Below are 20,693 nucleotides of genomic sequence, written 5' to 3'. Positions count from 1 at the left end.
TGAATTGGATATTAAACACTTTGTAGATGGGGTGTAAAAATATGCCACTTTTTAAAGAGCAATGTATCAAGTATGTAACAGAAAATTACAAAAGTATGTATTTACCTTGTTGCAAAACCTTTACTTCTAGAAGTAAACTAAAGAAAAAAATAAGACTCATATAAAAACACAACTGCCCCAAAATGAGACCACACTGGTCTCTTTGTAGTAGTGTTGGAGTCAATAGGACTTTAAAAACATACCGCAGCTTTAGAAAAGGAAGTGTGAAAGACTCAGTATTTGTCTTTTGAGTCTAACTTATTTCACTTAGCCACAGATTACTGGAGGCTGGGAAGGGTAGAGAAAGGGAGGGCAAAAAGGATTAGAGTAATGGGTACCACAATGCTGCTACACAGAAGTAATTGATTCTAGTGCTCTGCAGTACAAGAGAGAGACTGTAGTTTCTATTAACTCATCACATGTTTTATTAGTAACTACCAGGGTAGTCTAAAGGCTCTGAACACGAAGTCATGTAAGGGAGATAATACCATGATTTTATTGGAAAATATAGAGTACCTGTATTGAAAGGTCTCAGTATATTTTATGATGTGCAATTATTATACATCAAAAAAGTTTTGAAAAGTGGACATGTTAGCTACAGTAATATGATCATTATACAGTGTAAACATGTATCAAAACATCACACTGTACCCCATAAATCAACATGATTATAGTACTCGTCAGTAAAATATTGAGTATGTATTTATTGACATGAAAATGATAGCAATTTATTGTGAAGTACAGACATTATTTTAAATTTTGTTTATTAAGATCTGCTACTAGGATGAAGTGGTAAGTTGATATCAACATGTTATATATACATTGTGTATTATATAAACACATTTATGCTGGCTTCTAAGTGTTTTCTCTTTTATTCTCTCTAGATATAAGCATGCTTGTAGATGTACATGTATGGGTTTTGGGTAGAGTATATTTACTGTTCATCTATAGTTGCAGCATTTTAGTAAGAAAGGGAAGAGTAAGTGAGAGGGTGTTTATGAATAAATGTGCTGCTGTCATTTCCAATGACATTAGCTGGGCACTTGGAAATGGTGGTTTCAGACCTTCCCCTTTGTAATTTGAAACACAGCTGTTGCTCCTCGCACACGGATAGTTCCAAACTGCAGATTATGTTTTCCTATTTTTCTTTCTCTTCAAGACTTTCCAGAGCCTAGAGAAAACAAAACACCATGAATTATTAGCACATGGAAGAATTACCAAGGGGAAAGGCCATTTTAAAACTTCATTTTTAAAAATAAATAATTTGTTTCCTTCTCACATCTAAATGTTCAAAATACCCATGATTTACTGAGGAAAATTCCAGATTTATTTCCCAGGGAATGACAGATACATTTTCCAGATGTGGTGTTTGTGTGGCTGAGTTATTTATCACAGGTGTCGGGGCCTTTTCCTCTCTGTTTAGCTCATTATAGAAACAGAAGACAGAAGTGACACAGGCTGCTCAGTCTCAGCAGAAATGCACTAGAAGCTTCCAATGGTTGACATGTAACACTAATGTGGATCATATGGGGTGGATTTTGTTAAAATGGCCTTTTGTGTTTGTAGATGACAACATTTCTATTTTTCATTTTATAATTCAAGTAAGGTGTGACAATAGCACAAACAAAATAGGATAGAAATCTAGTTGATACTCAGATATTAACTTTATAATTACTTAAAGTATCGATCAGCTCTTAATAGATCTACTGATATTTTTATCGTGTTCTCTCTTATTCTTTGTTGAAAGGCAAGGTTTTGTGTTCTACTCTGAATTTCATTTTGGATAATGTGCTGTTGCTCTTTCCAATAAAGTGTCAACATTAAGCACAATAAAGCTTCCTGTATTCATGAAGTATTTACTTTTTGGGAACTACAGCAACTCCCCAGAACCATCTCCTAAGAAAAAAAGAGATGATTTTAAGTAGACCGTGGAGTTGGAAATCAAGCCTATAATTGTTTGATTCCAACTCAAACACTACATTACACTGCTGTTTCTAACAATACACCCAGGGTGGAGAATAGATAGGTCTTCTGAGGAGACATACAGTGTAAGTGCAAATCCCACTTTACTCCTCCTGGTATATTCCTCTGGGTCCTGCCATCCCTTATTTCATTGTACTCTATAATTCATGTAGATATGCACAAATCAAAGAAGAAAAGCAGCATAAAGGTGACAGCTTCGTTTAACAAAGAAAAACATCACCCAAGAAATAAATGAGAATTTCTCCCATCCTGTGAGCCTTCTCCCTTAGGTCATTTCTCTGTGCGTTTGTGAAGCTTAATTTTGACTCTACTGGCAAGTATGCTTGAGAATTTTTAAGTCTCTTTCTCTCTTGTCATGTGTGTATGTGTGAGAGAGTTTTAAAAATTATCAAGCATACTTGCCAGTAGAGTCAAAAATAAACTGCACACACACACACACACACACACACACACACACACACACACACACACACACACAGAGAGAGAGAGAGAGAGAGAGAGAGAGAGAGAGAGAGAGAGAGAGAGAGAGAGTACAGAGGCAACTGCTTCTGCCTTCACTTAGGTTTGGGGGATCTGAACTCACATTCTTACACTTGTGTGATAAATGCTTTACTTCCAGTCTCATCTCCCTGGCTCCACACATGTTTTGTTTGGCTTCCACTTTTGTGTATATTAGGGGGAGCCCACTAGATATGAACAAACTAATTAAAATATTGAACAGGTAACATCTTATTTAGTTAATATTTTCTAAATATATTTAAATATTAAAGTACATTGCTATAACTATTAAATAATTTGGTAACTAAAAGGAAAAGTAACCACAGTTTAGCAGTGCATTTATTCAGTGTGTTTAGAAAGCACTAGATTATTCAGTGTTTCATATGCTGTTTTGTTATATGATCTACACATTCAAAAATCCAATAATTTACCAAGTAAAACACACCATGATTGGGTTAAGTTTCACTTCGTACTTATAGATCTCAAGGCTGAAAGGAGTCTTTATTTGTGCTTCTTAGGGGACTTTACAGACCCTGAAAATTCCTAGATATTTACACAGAATTTTGCACATTAAGCCAATGCACATGTTAGTTTTTACCTATTAAAGTAACTTTAAATGGTCTCTTCGACTAGACTAATATCTCTACTGCTATTCTTGCTTGTCCTGTATAAAAAATGGAGCTCCCATTTCCATGAAAAATGAAAAACATGTCTATATTGCATTTTTCTTCTTGGTGTGGAAATTGTTTTGTGCCTTATTTTCTCTTCTTTCCTTTTTTAATCCCTCATTTAACAAATATGAGTAAGCATATATCTATAGGGGAGAACTCTAGGAAAAGAAGCAGATATTCAGGTATTCGTTTATAACAGTGTAATTCTGGGAAATCATGTTCTCAACCATAAGTGTTCACTAAAATAAAATTTCCTTTAGCTTTCTAAAATATTTGCATCCCACAGACTGTGAGAGGCAAACCTTAGGGTGGTCTCATAGGACATATTCTGCCTGGGTAAGTGTGTTACTTCTTTCTGACACATAAGATATTGTAAGAGGTGGGCATTGGTGGTGCACGCCTTTAATCCCAGCACTCAGGAAGCAGAGGCAGGTGGATCTCTGTGAGTCCGAGGCCAGCCTGTTCTCCAGAGCGAGTGCCAGGATAGGATCCAAAGCTACACAGAGAAACCCTGTTTCTAAAAACAAAAACAAAAAAAGTGTTAAAAATCCAACACCCCTTCATGATAAAGGTATTGGAGAAATCAGGGATAATAGGAACATACCTCAACATAATAAAAGCAATATACAGCAAGCCAACAACCAACATCAAATTAAATGGAGAGAAAATCAATGTGATTCTTCTAAAATCGGGGATAAGACAAGGCTGTCCACTCTCTCCATACCTCTTCAATATTGTCCTTGCAGTTCTAGCTAGAGCAATAAAACAACAAAAGGAGATCAAGGGAATACAAAATGGAAAGGAAGAAGTCAAACACTCACTATTTGCAGATGATATGATAGTCTACATATGTGACCCAAAAAACTCAACCAGGGAACTCCTACAGCTGATAAATACCTTCAGCAAAGTAGCAGGATACAAAATTAACTCAAAAAAAAAATCAGAAGCCCTACTATATACAGATGATAAATCCAATGAGAAAGAAATCAGAGAAACATCACCCTTCACAATATCCACAAGCCACATAAAATATCTTGGGGTAACTCTAACCAAAAAAGTGAAAGACCTGTACAGTAAGAACTTTGAGTCTCTAATGAAAGAAATTAAAGAAGATACCAGAAAATGGAAAGGTCTCCCATGCTCTTGGATAGGTAGGATCAACATAGTAAAAATGGCAATCTTGCCAAAAGCAATCTACAGATTCAATGCAATCCCCATCAAAATCCCAACACATTTCTTCACAGACCTTGAAAGGATAATTCTCAACTCTATATGGAGAAACAAAAGACCCAGGATAGCCAAAACCACACTGTACAATAGAGGAACTTGTGGAGGCATCACCATCCCTGACTTCAAGCTCTATTACAGAGCTATAGTCCTGAAAACAGCTTGGTATTGGCACAAAAATAGACAAGTGTAAGTTCCAGACTAGCCTGGTCTACAAAAGCTAGTTCCAGGACAGCCTCCAAAGCCACAGAGAAACCCTGTCTCAAAAAATCAAAAAAAAAAAAAAAGAACAATGGAATAGAGTTGAAAACCCTGATATTAACCCACACACCTATGAACACCTGATTTTTGACAAACAATCCAAATTAATACAATGGAACAAAGAACATCTTCAACAAATGGTGCTGGCATAACTGGACACAGACATGTAGAAGACTGCAGATAGACCCAAGCCTGTCGCCATGCACAAAACTTGAGTAAAAATGGATCAAAGACTTCAACATGAATCCAGCCACACTAAACCTATTAAAAGATAAAGTGGAAAATACCCTTGAATTAATTGGTACAGGAGACCACTTTCTGAACATTACATCAGTAGCACAGACACCGAGATCAACAATTAATAAATGGGACCTCTTGAAACTGAGAAGCTTCTGTAAGGCAAAGGACACAGTCAACAAGACAAAACAGCAACACACAGAATGGGAAAAGATGTTCACCAACCCCACATCTGACAGAGGGCTGATTTCCAAAATATACAAAGAACTCAAGAAGCTAGTTTCTGAAACACCAAACAATCCAATTAAAAAGTGGGGTACAGAACTAAATAGACAATTCTGAATAGAGGAATTTAAAATGGCAGAAAGACACATAGGAAAGTGTTCAACATCCTGAGCCATCAGGGAAATGCAAATCAAAACAACTCTAAGATACCATCTTACTTCTGTCAGAATGGCCAAAGTCAAAAACACCAATGACAGTTTATGCTGGAGAGGATGTAGAGAAAGGGGAACACTTCTCCACTGCTGGTGGGAGTGCCAACTTGTACAGCCACTTTGGAAATCAGTATGGAGATTCCTCAGGAAAATGGTAATCAGTCTACCACAAGAACCAGCAATTCCACTCTTAGGAATATACCCAAAAGAAGCACTTTCATACAACAAGGACATATGTTCAACCATGTTCCTAGCAGCATTATTTGTAATAGCCAGAAACTGGAAGCAGCCTAGATGCCCCTCAACTGAAAAATGGATAGAGAAAATGTGGTATATTTACACAATGGAGTACTACTCAGCAGAAAAAAATGGAATCTTGAAATTTGCAGGAAAATGGATGCAACTAGAAGAAACCATTCTGAGCAAGGTAACCCAATCACAAAAAGACAAACATGGTATGTACTCACTCATATGTGTATTTTAAACATAGAGTAAAGGATTACTAGCCTACAATCTACACTGCCAGAGAAGCTAGTAACAAGGAGGACCCTAAGAGAAGAGGAAATGGTCAAGATCCCCTGAGCAAATTTGGAGCAAATTTGGAAGAGGGGGCAGGGAGCTAGCAGAATGAGAAGGGGAGAAGAGGAGGCATGCAGAGGAAATGAGGGAGCAGAAAGGTTGAGTTAAGTGAAGAATAGAAGATAACAAGAATGGAGATACCATAAAAGAGGGAGGCATTTTAGGTTTACAGAGAAATCAGGCACTAGAGAAATATCTGGAGATCTACACAGATGACAATCTAAGCAACAGAGGAGAGGCTACCTTAAATGCCCTGCCCTGATAATGAGATTGATGACTGACTTATATGCCACCCAATAGCCATCATCCAGCAGCTGATGGAAGTAGAAGCAGACACCTACAACTTATCACTGAACTGAACTGGAACCCAGATGCAGAGAAGGATGAGTGAAGAGCAAAGGGATCCAGTCCAGGCTGGTGAAATCCACAGAAACAGTTGACCTGAACATCAGGGAACTCTTGCTCCCCAGATTGATAGCTGGGATACCAGCATGGGACTGAACCCAGACCCTAGGAACATGGGTTTCAGTGAGGAAACCTCAGAAATCTATGGGACCTCCTGTAGTCCTTTAGTACTTATCCCTAACATAGTTGTGGACTTTGGGAGCCCATTCCACTTAGAGGAATACTCCCTGAGCCAAGACACATGGGGGCGGGCCTAACCCCTATCCCAAAGGATATGATAGTCTGATGATATCCATGAAAGGCCTCACCAGCGAGGGGGAGCAGAAAGGATATGTGAGAGGTAGGGTTTATTTGGGGAGGGGTGGTAGAGAAGGATGGGAGGGAGAAGGGAACTGGGATTGTCATGTAAAACAATCTCGTTTCTAATTCAAATAAAAAAACTGCAAAGATATCTGTAGATATCTTTTCTTGTGCTTACTACTATGTAGGTATATATACACACTAAATATGCACACACAAATACAAACATAATATCTGTCTTATCACTTGTGAGAGACTTTTGCTTTGCTTTTTTCCCCCATTGGCTTGAGGAAATTAAGTTCCAGATTATGAACTGCCTCTTGAAGGAGCCTGATGGGGAGACTCTGTACGTATAGGTGTGACGAGATTTCTCCAGCCATAGTCAACAGTCAAACAGAAGCCTAGGTCCCACAGCTACAAACAGACTAATTGTGCCAACTTCTTGAGGAGCTTGGGAATGTCTCTAAGCAGTGCTGGGATCTGAGTCATACAGCTGTGAAATAATGAGTATTTTCAAGAAAGTACTTTGTGGTAATATGTTACACAGCACTAGAAAACCAATTGAAAACTTGAATATAAATTAGCTTCTACTAATTCCTGTTTGGAACTCATGGATGCAAACTCCAGTGGAGACCTTGTTGGTAACAGAGGATGTACTTAACCAGAATAATTTTCTCAGTCACTTGAATTAAAATTATACAGAGTTTCTCAAGTCAAGTTAGTCTTCATTGAGTTTTTTTTAATGAACAGGCATATTTTATTATTTGATTTGTGATTATAGTGTTGTGTATGCATTTAAATTTATAGTATATCCAAAAAGTGTTTAAGATGCTCACAAAAGTATTTTCAAATTCATGTCATATAGAAAAGTCTGGTTTTGACTGGGAAAAATGGGAATACTTTCCAGTTTAAAAACACCATTATTATAGGCAGGGGGGTGAAGTAGCATAGCAGGTATAGGTGCTTGCTTCCAAGCATTAAGACCTAGTTTGACTCCTGGAAGCCAAAGGTAGAGAAAATAACTACCTGCCCGCCCCTATCATGTTACCCTATGATATCCACATGTATACCATAGAAGAGCATGCACGCACACACACAGACACACACACACACTGATACCATCATTTTAATTAAGTGATTTCTCTGCAGGATTATAAAGAGTTTGTGTTTTCAACTATTCTAAAATGTGAAACTAAAAATATTTATGTATCTTTGTGAACTAATTCATAGAAATATTGGATTCGTAACTTTAAAATTTACAACAACAAAGTTCTCAGTTGGGGATTGCTGTTTGCACAGCTTTTACTATGTAATAATCCCAGGTTTCTCTCCATGAATTTTCACATTGTAGATGTCACAGAGGTACTAAAATCTGTTAGTGGGGGAATGAGTAAGACAGGAAAATTCCTGAGCTGAGTTGAAGCAAAGAAATTACATTTCAGGGCTGCATTTTAATTGACTAATCCTGCTATTTTCCTACTGGTGTCAGAAGTTTCTCTGCTCCCTAAGAGTTTTCTGTTTATTTGAATCTTTTTCCAGCCTCAATCTACCATTTGCCAATCTCTTCCCTGAATCCTTGACATCTATTTCCCTCCCTTCCTTCCTTCCTCCGATACTCAGGCTACTTCACAATCTCCTGAAAGTGATGTTGCAGTCTTGACCCAGTCTCCTCTCAGTGGTCTTCTTTCTTTACTTTCAGATGCCTCTCCACTTTGTAACAGTCTCTGTTACCCTTCATAAGTAAGTGTTGTCTCTAACAAAAATCTTATCATTCCTGTTTGTGGACTTCAGTGGTCTTCCTTCCATTGCATTATAAAGCCTTCTTATTCCTGGTATGTAGACTTCTCCATGCTCCACCTGCTTCTCCATAGCCCATTTTTCTGCTGTTCTACTCACTCTTCAGTGCTTTTCTTGTTTGTGTACCTCACCTTCCATATCAAGTTGTACAGTCATTAAAATTACCCAATGAGCCTTGTGCCTATTTAAAAAAATGGATGACTCCATTTAGAACTTAATATTGACCAAAAAGGGCCTGATACAACCAATCTAGCAAGTAAATGTGAATGTTGACAGATGTGGTATTTATTTGCAAAATAATCACTACAGTACTTTCAGGTATACAACACACACAATTGGTTTTTAAAACCAGTATGATTAAAGTTCTATTTTTGGGTTCTATTTTTATCACTATTCTTAAACACCAATGCTAGCAATCTGTTCTTGGAGATATTTATCCTTTTTCTAACACACACACACACACACACACCCCTTTCATATCCTTTGATCACTTAAGATACAAGAAAAGTAAATTTCTTTTATATTCAAGTGTTTTCCTTAGGATCTTAGTAAGTGCTCTTTTAATTAGAGACAACATGAATAAAAGATATTTGCACTGAGAGAATGTCTGTCACGGATCACAAATAAATAATGCAGAAGGCAGAGCAGGCATTCCTGAAATGCTAAATACCAAAACACAAGAAACTCAGGGCATATGTGGATTCCACAGCAGTCAAAGCAGACACTTATATGCTTATATGGCAGTTGTTCTTCATTATATACTGCAGTCTCTGAAATTTATTTCTAGTTTTTATTCCATGCCCCAGGGTAAAAATCTTCTCCACTATGCTTGAATATAACATACAGAATTCTATCAACTGGAATGGCATAGTTATCAACTATAAGTATTGTAACCAGTTTTATAAATTCTAGAGCCAGTTGTACTTACAAAGTTTCTCCAAGATTGGACACTTGATGACAAGATTGTTGTGGTATGACTCACATAGAAGATATCACAAAATCATGATAAACACATTCCTTATATCATTTGAGATAGTTTCAATGAGGTAGCTGATTATGAACTTATTAATATTCATTAAAACATTGCTATTCTTAGAAGTTTGTTTGTTATTAAAAATAGTACTCAATAAAGAGAACACAGTAGGTGTGTGTGTGTGTGTGTGTGTGTGTGTGTGTGTGTGTGTGTGTGTATGTATGTGTGAGTGTGTGTGTGATGAGAGACATCCTTCTGTGTATATGTTTGTCTTATTGGTTGATAAATAAATAACTGTTGGCCAATAGGGAAGCAAGTTGGGCAGGACTAGGAGAGAAGGATGATTCTGGGAAATGTAGTCAAGAGAAGTCTTGTGATCTAGGCAGGAAATGACATAGCAGGCCGACTCAGAATATAAGCAGGGACAAGCAGGAAATTGCTCTCTTCCTCCCCCTCTCTTCTCTGGAACTGCCATGTGAGCCTGACAAGACAGGACACATGCTGCCAGCATCCTCAATCACATAAGTCTTTATAAAATATATAGATTAGTAATTATTTTTGATAATTAAGACTGAGCTAGCAAGTAAGAAATCCTAGTCATTGACCAGCAGCATTGTACCTAATAAAAGTCTCTGTGTGTTATTTTGGGCACCCATGTGGCAGGAGGGCTCAGGCAGCTTGGTGGAAAGATTTATCATTACATGTGTGTGTGCAGATGATGTTTAAGAGCATTTGTTCACGAATAAGACAATTAAGTCCATTGTCTGGCTTTCCCTTAACTTTGTTTAATCAAGGACAAGGAAAAGATGTTTTACTTAGTCTCTTTGAATTTTACGTTTTTTCACTGTGAGGAGAAAAGCTACCTATCACATATGTTATTATGATTGTTAGGTAAGAACATTCATAAAATAATGCTGTACTTAGTAACTGCTCAATATGTATTAGCTGTTTGATTATTATTAAAATCAAAAGGTTTTGTTTTTGTTTCTGTTTGCATGTATGTATCCTTGCAATGTATGCTGCATGTGAAGGCCAGAAGAGAGCATTAGATCTCCTAGAGCTGGAGTTACAGGCTGTTGTAAGACACCTGATATGGTACTTAAAACTAAATCTGGTCCTTTGGGAGAGCAGCAAATCTCTCTTAACTACTGAGACATCTCTCTGGCCTCCATTTATTAACAATTAAAAATAAAAAGACTAACATATAAAGTTTAAATAATTTATTTGACACAGACAGTTGTTTAAAAGACCAAGTTAGCATTGGGAGAACAAGTTAGCAATGGGACTTGCACTTGAACTTTGTTAGCATCTTACCCTTACATGTTAAATAGGTGCTTTAAAATAGGAATTTCCTATGGCCTATTTAAACCACAGAACAACACAACACAACACAACAAAACAAAACAAACAAAAAACAAAACCAGAAAACAACCAAACAAACCTTTGCTTCTGGAGATTCAGTTTCAAGTTCATTATATTTCTTTTCCTTTCCTCTGAGAAGATGGGTGTTAAGAGTTGTATGGGCATGTGTGAGAGAAAGGAAATACCACTGTTTCCTTGGTTTTCAAGAAGACTGAGCCCAAGCTGGTAAGCGAAGGAATCAGAGAGGGATACAGAGGCTATTAAATTTAGTGATTAGCTTGCCATAGACATCAAACAATCAGAACAGATGTACTGCCCAGCTCCAGATTGAAGCTTACATGGTAACTTTCAGGGCAAGCTTGTGTCTTCATTTAGATAGTGGGACCATCTGTTGGTTGGTTTGAGACAGACACTGGCCCAAGCCAAGAAAATGTTATCATGTTTTAACTATGGTAAAAATCACCCATCGCATAATAATTGGTCAGCTCTGAATAGATAAGATCCTATCCTTATTACTCATTTGACTTCTGATCCTGATTACTCTTGTAATTTTATCCCATGATGAGTTTTAAGGCAAATAATATTCAAATGCATTATATGCAAAGACATTTTCAAACACAGAATTAAGTCTGAGACTCAGCCCTAAATCCTTATTTTTATGTTGTATTTTCTAGAAAGAGAGATAGTAATTTCCTGCATCTTCCATGTATACTTCAGAAAAGTGAGATCTGTATGACTGGTTGTGGTGGATCCAGAACTTGAACTCAGTGCTTCTTACATCAGTTCACTATTTTTTTTTCTGGCAATACTTCACTTTATCATCATTTGAGTATCTTACTGGGTTTAGAGTTCTATCAAACCCATGACCTCACTTAGAACCCTCACAAACTCTGTCCATAGTTCTGTGACTTTCCTGGGTCTTCGTAGGTTTGATCTGGAATTATTTTGTAACACAACCGAGGTTCTTGATGTATTCAATGTCTCAGGTGTTCTTCACCTGCTTCCTTAAAGCAGTATTTCAATATCATCATTATAGTTATAATGTGTAACAGTAGGGAATGCAAAACTGTATTCCTGTATCAAGATTTAATGAGTACATTTATAGATTAGCTTAACCAAATACATTGACATGCTTGATGGCACAGTATCCTCAGTTCCTTTTATCCATTTGTTAGAAGAATGGAATAATAAAGACTGTGATGGGGTCTACCTCTAGAAGTGACACTTCAATGGTCCACAAGTTCAAGATACCAGAAGACTGTGTAGAGTTCTATTAACAAGCCAATTTCAATGTTTCTCTTTTATATATTTTGCTGAAGCATGCTATTTCTCAATGGCTAACATTTGGTTTAATTTCTCTTCTCACTTGGGTTCATGTCCCTCTACCAGCTCATAGTTAGAGTGACTAAATTGACGTCTACATTAATCATATGCTTACTTCTCCATATTGCTGAGGTGGAGTTTTTAATTTAGCATCACTAATGTTTGATAACCCAGTGTAAAACTCTTGGCAAACTAGCTCACATCTTTTAATTATTGATGCACTTTAACCATTTAAAAGTAGATATAGGGGCAAGATTATGAAAAGGAGAGAAACTTCTTTCAGGTATTCCCTCAACTAATGACAGGGGTGTTAGCATTCAGGCATTATGCTAGCCTGCCCTTGGGGACCTGGCAGAGACATCATCAACCATAAGCACTCCTACACAAATGTGCTTATTAGCATTCAGGCATCATGCTAGTCTGCCCCCAGGGCCCTCAGCTGTAGCCACTAAGAACACCCTCTGTGCCCATGCTTTGTCAGCATTCAGGCAGACACCTGGCCAGCCCAGGATCCTAAGGCTGTGTTACTGCTTAACAGTCTATGCGCATGCACATGCGCTAAACCCCCTTTAAATGCCAGCTCAGTCGTTACCCTCTTCCTTTCTCCATCACTTCTCCTTCGGAGGCACCCTCCGAAGTCCTCCACCTACCAATAAACCTTCAATGTGGTGTAGTTTGTTCTTTATTGCCTCTAACTACAACAGGGGGCTTTGGGGAAATCCCTAAAGAATTTCTCATTTTAGAAGTCATGCTCCAATAATTTGTTGCACGATGGGTGTACTTCAACCTCTAAGGAAAATGTCCCACATATGCTCTAGGATTCAAGCAGTTTCTATGTAACAGCCACTGTTGACCAGACTTGGTAAACCCCATTTCTTCCTTATTGAAAACTGTGACCTATCTCTACACTCTCCTCCCTTTCTCTCTTCTAGAGTTGTGTGCTACACTCTGTTTTCTACACTTAGAACAGTCACCTCATATCCAGTTTTTAATAACTGTGATTTTTTTCTTTGGTTAAGTTGCTCATTTTATATTGTAGTCTATCCTCCAAGTGCCCTTCATAACAGATCCCACGCTACAATTTATCCCTTTCCACTCATAATCAGATCTAGGATTTTGCTATCTGGATCTGCTTTCTATCTAGAAATGAAATCCACATTTTTGTCTACAAGTCCATGATAGGAACTGATTAGATCAATGTTTGCAGCAGCAGAGAACTGGGGAAACCTCTGGATGGCCCTCCCATAATTGCTGTGATTGAGCAGAATTCAGTGGATGGATTTCAGTAACAGGATATTATGAAGTTTGAAGTATAAAGAAAAAACAACATAAGTAGATTTAAAGATAAAAGTGCCAAATTAAAAACGAGAGAGAATCGAAATATATTTACATGGGTTAAAATAGAAATATACACAAAAATTCTTTGAGGGATCTGTACGTATGTATGTATCTTTCTTACAGCCACGGGTTGTAGTGACATTGCAATGCAATGGAGGACAGAGTATATCATCCAAGCACACAGGTAAAAAGCAGGACCTTATTGGAACAATTGAGCAGGAGAGCAATGACTCCAGGAAGAGAAATAACTCTAGTTTTGGTACCATCTGTCCAAGAAAAAATATTGCCTGAGAAACTTGAAAGGAAGTTCTGCCAAGATTTACATAATTATAACACTGTTCTTTCAGTCTTTCCCACCAGCTTCTCCAGAGCATAGCATCTTACAAACTTGATGTCACCTTTATGCCAATAAATAAATAATAAATACAAAAATTTTCCTACATATGGGAATATTCATTATTTATAGAGTCTGCAGGTATATTTGAGAGAAACATCGTGTGAAATACTTTGGCAAAGCCCTGATTCACACATTATTTTGCTTCTTCCTACTGTTGTATTTTAAAAGGTATTTATTTATTCATGGGCTCAAAACTTCAGACAAATAGCTTACAGAAAATATTTTAAGTGTTTTCACTACAAAATGATGTTTCCGAAGTAAAGTATTTGTAAATTGCATCTACATAGTAACATACAAAGTTAATATGTTATATAAAACATATATGTTCAACTTTCTCCTTTTTCAAATTCCCATATAATGATTATTCTGAGTGTGTGCATGCATGCAGGTGTGTATCCATGCAAAAGGATATAGATGGCGGTCAAAGAACAACTTTCAGGAGTCAATTCTCTTCTTCCACCTTGGGTTCTGAGGTCTAAACACAGGTTGTTAGAAATGTGTGGCAAGGGCTTTTACCTGCTAAATTATTGTGACAGCCCCAGATATCTGTACAGTTGTTATTTCTGACTCAAAACAAAAACAATTTATGTGGCTCTGAGCTAAATACAACAGTCTAAGGGAATTTGAGTGAAATAAGTAAAAACACAGGTCTGTGTGATAGGTTAGGCCCTTCCACATCCATCATCAATCAAGAAAATGCTCAGCAGGCATGCCTGCTGGCAATCTGATGGTGGCATTACCTCAGATAATAATCTCCTCCAAGATAACTCCACCTTGTGTCAAGATGGCACAAAACTTATCAGGACAGGATGGTTGTGAAGCAGCCAATGTGTGGATACTTGGGAAACGAATTCTGGTCCTCCAGAGCAGCCATCACTCTCAACTGCTCAACCATCTAGCTAGAACTTTAGATTTTGGCTAAAAATATTTGATTTCCTTATTATTACTATTGATGGTTTCACTGCAATATCTATAGCTTATACCAGACAATGAACAATAAAATTAATGTAAGAAGAAATTGTAATAATGTGAAGAAACAAAAGGATTGCTTAAAACTGAGAATGGGTAAGATGATCAGAATGTTTATGAGAAGCAAACTCATTGCTATGACTTTGGGATTGACCTGACTGGGGTGACAGATATGAAAAATCACAAACACAAGTACAGGAAAGCTGGTATGGGATGGGCCATGTGCCCTAATGGAGATGAGTCAGCGTACTGGAAACTCAGCACATACGTTGTACATAAATGAAGGAGGAGGTGAAGGTAACTCATCTCAGTAGTGGATCTCTGTAGGGGACTTCAGTCTCAGGCTGCAGGCATCTGGAAGAGGGAGGAGCAATTGCACATACTGTCAGTATCCATACTTGGACCAAGGGAAGCACTGGGTAGCATAACAGAGGAATCTGAGCAAACCGTAGAGGCCAAGACAGAACGCAGAACTCCTCTATGACCTTGAGTTTCTGCATCCAGGTTCCTGCCTTGAATTGTTGCCCTGATTTCCCTAGATTATGGACTACAGCTGTAAGATGAAATAAACTCTTTTCTCCCCTTGTTGCTTTTGGTGATGCTGTTTATCACAGCAACAGAAAGTCAGTAATATATATCTATATATCTATATATCTATATATCTATATATCTATATATCTATATCTATATCTATATCTATATCTATATCTATCTATCTATCTATCTATCTATCTATATATATATATATATATATTCTCCAGTTTCAGGGTCTTTGAAAGTTAGTCCCAAACTAAGCAGCTCCAACAGGACCAACAGGACCACAATTAATCTCTGTGGGACATTAAAATCAGAACTAAAAAAAAGGGGGGGAGACTCATGGGTGGTGGTGATGGGGACAGGAGGGAACTGGGAGAAGGTAGGTGGAGAGGTCCAAAACACATTGAATGAAAGAAATTATGTAAGAAATTATGTCACAGTCTATTCCAGAGAGTTTAGCTAGTTGAAACTCATGAATTTTCTCATAAGGGTGTTTCATTAAGGTGTTCTCATTTTAAGGCATCTTATCTGGGTACTGTCACTTTGTAACTTTTCTGCCCTGAGATTGAGAACCAGGCCCACCTGGGTGCAGGTGAAATTCCCATATCCTCTTAGAATGTGGTGATTTAAGCATACACATTCTTGGTATGACGGGCTCAGGTTTACCTCACAGGTGTACTAGTTATTTATAAGTTGTTATTTTCAGGTCTGACAGGACAATCATATTTCGAGCCCCTAAAGTGGAAAATAAAATCAGCCAGATGAAGAAATGGAAATACGGGAGATAATGTCAACACTGAGTGAGATGTCATGGAGTTGATTGTGGATATGTGGTTTGATTTTTGAATATGTAGCTATACAATAAGATATATGAAAGATAATAACTTCCAAAAAGGCAGGAATAGAACTAAAGCTTTGAATTAGTGACATGGAGAAAGTAATAGGAACTCTGATAATAAATATCTTTTTATGAGGAAAAAAGTCATGCAAGGAAACTGGAGATAAATTCTCACATTGCTCATGCAGATGGGAAAGTCCTGTGGACCACTGTCCACATCATCCAGCCATAAGTCCATGCTCCTTTGAGTGTAAGCTGTAAATCAGAGAGGTGATTTATGACTCAAATTGCAGGCTGCTGAAATTCCCTAGTTCCCCAGTTGTTTGTGTCATGCTGACCCTGTGGATAGCTTGACTTTTGTGGTCTATCTTCTGCGTGGAAGCCTGTTCTGTGATCCTGACTCATTCTCTGTGCTCTGAGTTTGTTGCAGTTACCCCTTTGCAGAAGCTCTCTCCAGAATGGAGATGATATATTACTTTTTGACTTTTGGAAAAATAAGGAAATTCCATCATTGGATGAAATAATGTGGAATGTTTCCTTTTCCTCTACACATCTGGTGGTTAGCGATCCATTGTGGAGCCCCACACAAGCCTCTGGGGGAGTGGGGAATGAGAGCCCATTTTCCCTGGGAACTACCACTGTCATTACTTGCTCATAACAGTTTTTCAAAAATGCCATCTCAGCAACAGGCACATACTTTAGAGACCACAGTGCAGTGTGTAATATTCACAACCACAGTAAAATTGGCCTAAATAATTTATTTTGAAAAATTCCAGATGAGGGCCACAGTATAGAAAAATAGCTACATAATTTATAGGTCCCATTTAAGTCTTCTTCCTGTGAAATATTATTCCACCCCTTACCTTACTATTACTCAAAATAGCAGTTTCCTGGCTCGAAGACTGTTAACTCCTAAGGAACCTGCCACCTAGATGAACATAGAGCCCTTGGTCAGGAAGAATCAAAGCAACCCCCACTCCATTTTCCAAATGGGTGGTTCCAAGGGCTAAGCATGACTGACCTAAGAGAAACCAGTTGTGGTTTATGGGAAGAGTGAAGCATGGCTTTGGAATGACACAGTTGGATAATCCAGTCCAAGCAAGCTACATTGCTCCAGAACTTCTGTTCTGCTATACCTTATTTAGAGTCACTGTTTCCTTAGCTTGGAGCACTACTGATAATTCATCCTGTTTAAAAAAGCATATATCAGTTGTTTGAAGAAAAGCATTCAATTATGATATTTCTTTATGTATATGTGATGTTCTTTGATAACACTCACCTTGAATTACTCTTTTTTACCAGTATTCCTTCCTTTCCCTTTCTCCTTCTACATTCTAAATAACCCCTTGACACATTTTGCATTATTCTTTTATTCCAGGTTCCATATGATTGAAAACGGGTAATCTTCTGTCTGGGTCTGGCCTTTTGTGGTGGTTTGAAAAATAATGAACTCCGCCCAAAGGATGTGGCACTGTTAGGCAGGACCTTGTTAAAGTAGGTGTGGTCTTGTTGGAAGAAGTGTGTCACTGTGGAGGCAGGCTTTGAGGTCTCTTTTGCCCAAGCTTTGCTCAGCATGGCACAATGTCTACATCCCATTGTTGTTCCACCATGATAATAATGAACTGAACCTCTGAAGTTTAGGCTACCACCCCAATTATAACTATTGCTCCATTAGAAAAGTTGTTGTCTTGTCTCCCACATCATATAACACATCCCTGCTTTTCCTTCTTTAAAACAAGGACGAACTTTATACAGAATGAATGTTTTGTATATATTCACTTCATCATATTCAGAACACTAAAATAATACAGACTGAGGAGTTGAGGTTGCGATTTAATGTAATAAGATGTGGTAATGTTTGTTTAAGGACATTATGGTCTTTTTTAGTAGGTTTCAGAAGATATGGTATGTGCCACTTGAGCCAGCCATTTGCCTTCTGTAAATTTTTATCGTTCGTACAAATATCATGTTAAAAGACACGTAAAAATGCTATAGTGTTATTTAGAAAACAGCATTGACCTTTGGGATCTGAAGAACTCCCAACAGTCTACAGATGTCACCCTATTGACCCTGATTAGGAGCATGGCTCTAGAATGTCTGGGTTCACATATGGACTCAGTTGCCAGCATTGCATTAAAGGAGGTTATTGCCATTATTTCTCACTTTATTCTTCTTAAAAACTGGGAGACCAGTGATGCTATCTATAACACAGAGATATTGTGAATCCAAATAGGTGAATATAGGGAAAGGATTTTGAATGCTGTCTGACATATGATTCATAGATTTTTAAAAAATCAAGTTCAATAAAATACCACTTTATAGACATCATGGAGATGAACCAAAAATGTGTACAAATGTTTTCTGAGTTTCAAGTACCCTAGAAAATATCTCTGTTTATTTACCTACTATCTATCTATTATTATGTAGTTGAAAAGTCAGAGTTTCACTAAGTTTCCAAGTATAATAATAAATGAAGTTCAAGATTCACAACAACAGAATTAGTCTGGACTCTTACAAGTCATCAGCCCAACTGAACCTGAATAAGGAAGAACAAAGAAGTTCTGCAGTTACAGACAGATGTAGGTCATACATCTTCAAAACATTATATCTGTATAATGTCTCTACAAAAACCACCCTACCCAAAGACACAGACAAATGCCAGTACCCACAGTTCCTCACCTTTTCCATCATTTACCTGTTGCTGTTTCTTAGTTTTGCTCTCCACGGGTATGTTCCAGGTTGACACTCAAAGTATAGCCAGCTTAGAGAATACTCTCTTAGTTTGATGTCATTTCCCCAAGTTTCTTGACTTTAATCTGTTTTCTTTTGTTGTCTCTTCATTGAGTGACAGCATACTGTGATATGAGCCCTGGTGTCCAAGGGACTGAGTTTGAATTCTTTCCTCACTGTGTCACCACCTCAAAGGAGGTCAGTTGAGGAGCTCAACCTCTGTAATGGTTTTATTGGATAGAAAAGGGAAAATACACTAGTGGTTGCGAGTATTCAATAAGTTACTGTGTGAAAATTTTCAACTATAAAGCCTGTCCCCTACTCTGTGTTCAGTAACAGTTTCCTTCTTTTCTTCTGTTTCTCTGTAAAGATTTACTGCTCTCATTATGCTGAACCTTCACTTTTGCCTAATTATATTGCTGTTTTCTGTCCTAAGTATCTTGGATATCTATCCAGACTATCTTTATTTTCAATAGATGTTCAGAAAGAAAAATCTAAGGCCAAACTTACCTACCTAAGCACAGCAGGTAGGTAACAGAAACAACTTAAAAAGAGAGAATGGAAATTCTTTTCTCACTATCAGCTCCCTTTATAATAGTAAATGGTGAAAAACCTGTTTGGGATAATGTGTGCTATTGAATTAATGATACACATTGTTTATATGGCAAGAGTCATTACCGTGATGGTAATTTATAGCCTTTCTGACCAATTACAGAAAAACAAATATTAATCAGAACAATCTAGAAAGCAGAGAAATTTGAAAGGAATAGATGACTGAAAAGAGGACCAGAGCATATGGTATATCCTAGCAATGGCAGGATAGTGGTAGCTGGGGGAAGTGGAAGCTGATTCAGTAGACAAACCATGCAGCCATGTATTTCTCTATTCATGTATCCACCCCCCAGTTACAAAATACAAAATATGTTTCAGGAAGTATCTTAGATAAAATGGACTTTTTGGTTTATTAAAGATAGTTCAATTTTGTATTTTCCTGAGTCTCACAGTATAGTGAGTGTGACTGACAATAATTTGAAATTTCTCATGAGATATTTGCCTATATAAGTTCATAAAATGCCTCATAATTACAAAACAGAAAAATATGTTCTGTATAGGTACAAATACATCTATCAGAGATTGCTTACAATCTTGGGATGCATTTCATAATGTTTGTGGGCAAATTATAGCAGAATCAGAATAGAACAAATATAACATGAAAAACTAAGCAATGTGGTTCAATAGCTACATTTTTTAAATTATTTTTTTATTAGTTCAAGTTAGGGAACAAGCTTCTTTCACATGTAAGTCCCTTCTCCCTCTCCCTCCCCTCACCCCATCTCTCTCTCCCACCCCCAACCTACCCCCCACCCCACCCACCCACCACTCCCCAGCAGGGTAGGACCCTCAACAGAGCTCTGCAAAGTCCACCAAATCTTCCTGTGTTGGGCCTGGGCCCTTCCCCATATGTCCAGGGCCAGAGTGCATCCCTTCATGTGGGATGGGCTCTCAAAGTCCCTTCTTACACCAGGGAAAAATACTAATCTGCTACCAGAGGCTCCCTGGAGTGCAGAGGCCTCCTTGACATCCATGTTCAGGGGTCTGGATCAGTCTTGAACTGGCCTCCCAGACAGCATCTAGGGTCGATGTGCTCTCCCTTGTTGAGGCCAACTGTTTCTGTGGGTTTCTCCAACCTGGTACAGACCTCTTCCATCTTCATTCCTCCCTCTCTTCAACTAAATTTCAGATTTCAGCTCAGTGTATATCTGTGGATGTCTGTCTCTGCTCCCATCAGCCA

The 20,693-nt window shown here is 37.8% G+C and overlaps 1 long non-coding RNA gene across 3 annotated transcripts; it reads right to left on the bottom strand.

Moving 5' to 3' along the window:
• Positions 1–471: 471 nt before the first annotated feature.
• Positions 472–19,040, bottom strand: LOC118239108. 3 transcript variants are annotated; one of them, XR_004770635.1, is made up of 4 exons: positions 18,867–19,040; positions 16,347–16,426; positions 15,065–15,150; positions 472–1,210 (listed from the first exon to the last, which is right to left on the bottom strand). It is a non-coding gene; the product is annotated as an uncharacterized LOC118239108 (long non-coding RNA). The 3 variants fall into 3 exon arrangements; XR_004770634.1 differs by lacking the exon at positions 472–1,210 and having other exon boundaries at positions 10,613–15,150; positions 18,851–19,040; XR_004770633.1 differs by lacking the exon at positions 472–1,210 and having other exon boundaries at positions 10,613–15,150.
• Between the last annotated feature and the right edge of the window lie 1,653 nt (positions 19,041–20,693).

This window comes from Cricetulus griseus, chromosome 6 (assembly GCF_003668045.3).
Source record: "Cricetulus griseus strain 17A/GY chromosome 6, alternate assembly CriGri-PICRH-1.0, whole genome shotgun sequence".
NCBI lineage: Eukaryota > Metazoa > Chordata > Mammalia > Rodentia > Cricetidae > Cricetulus > Cricetulus griseus.
This window is presented reverse-complemented; position numbering and strand designations above follow the sequence as displayed.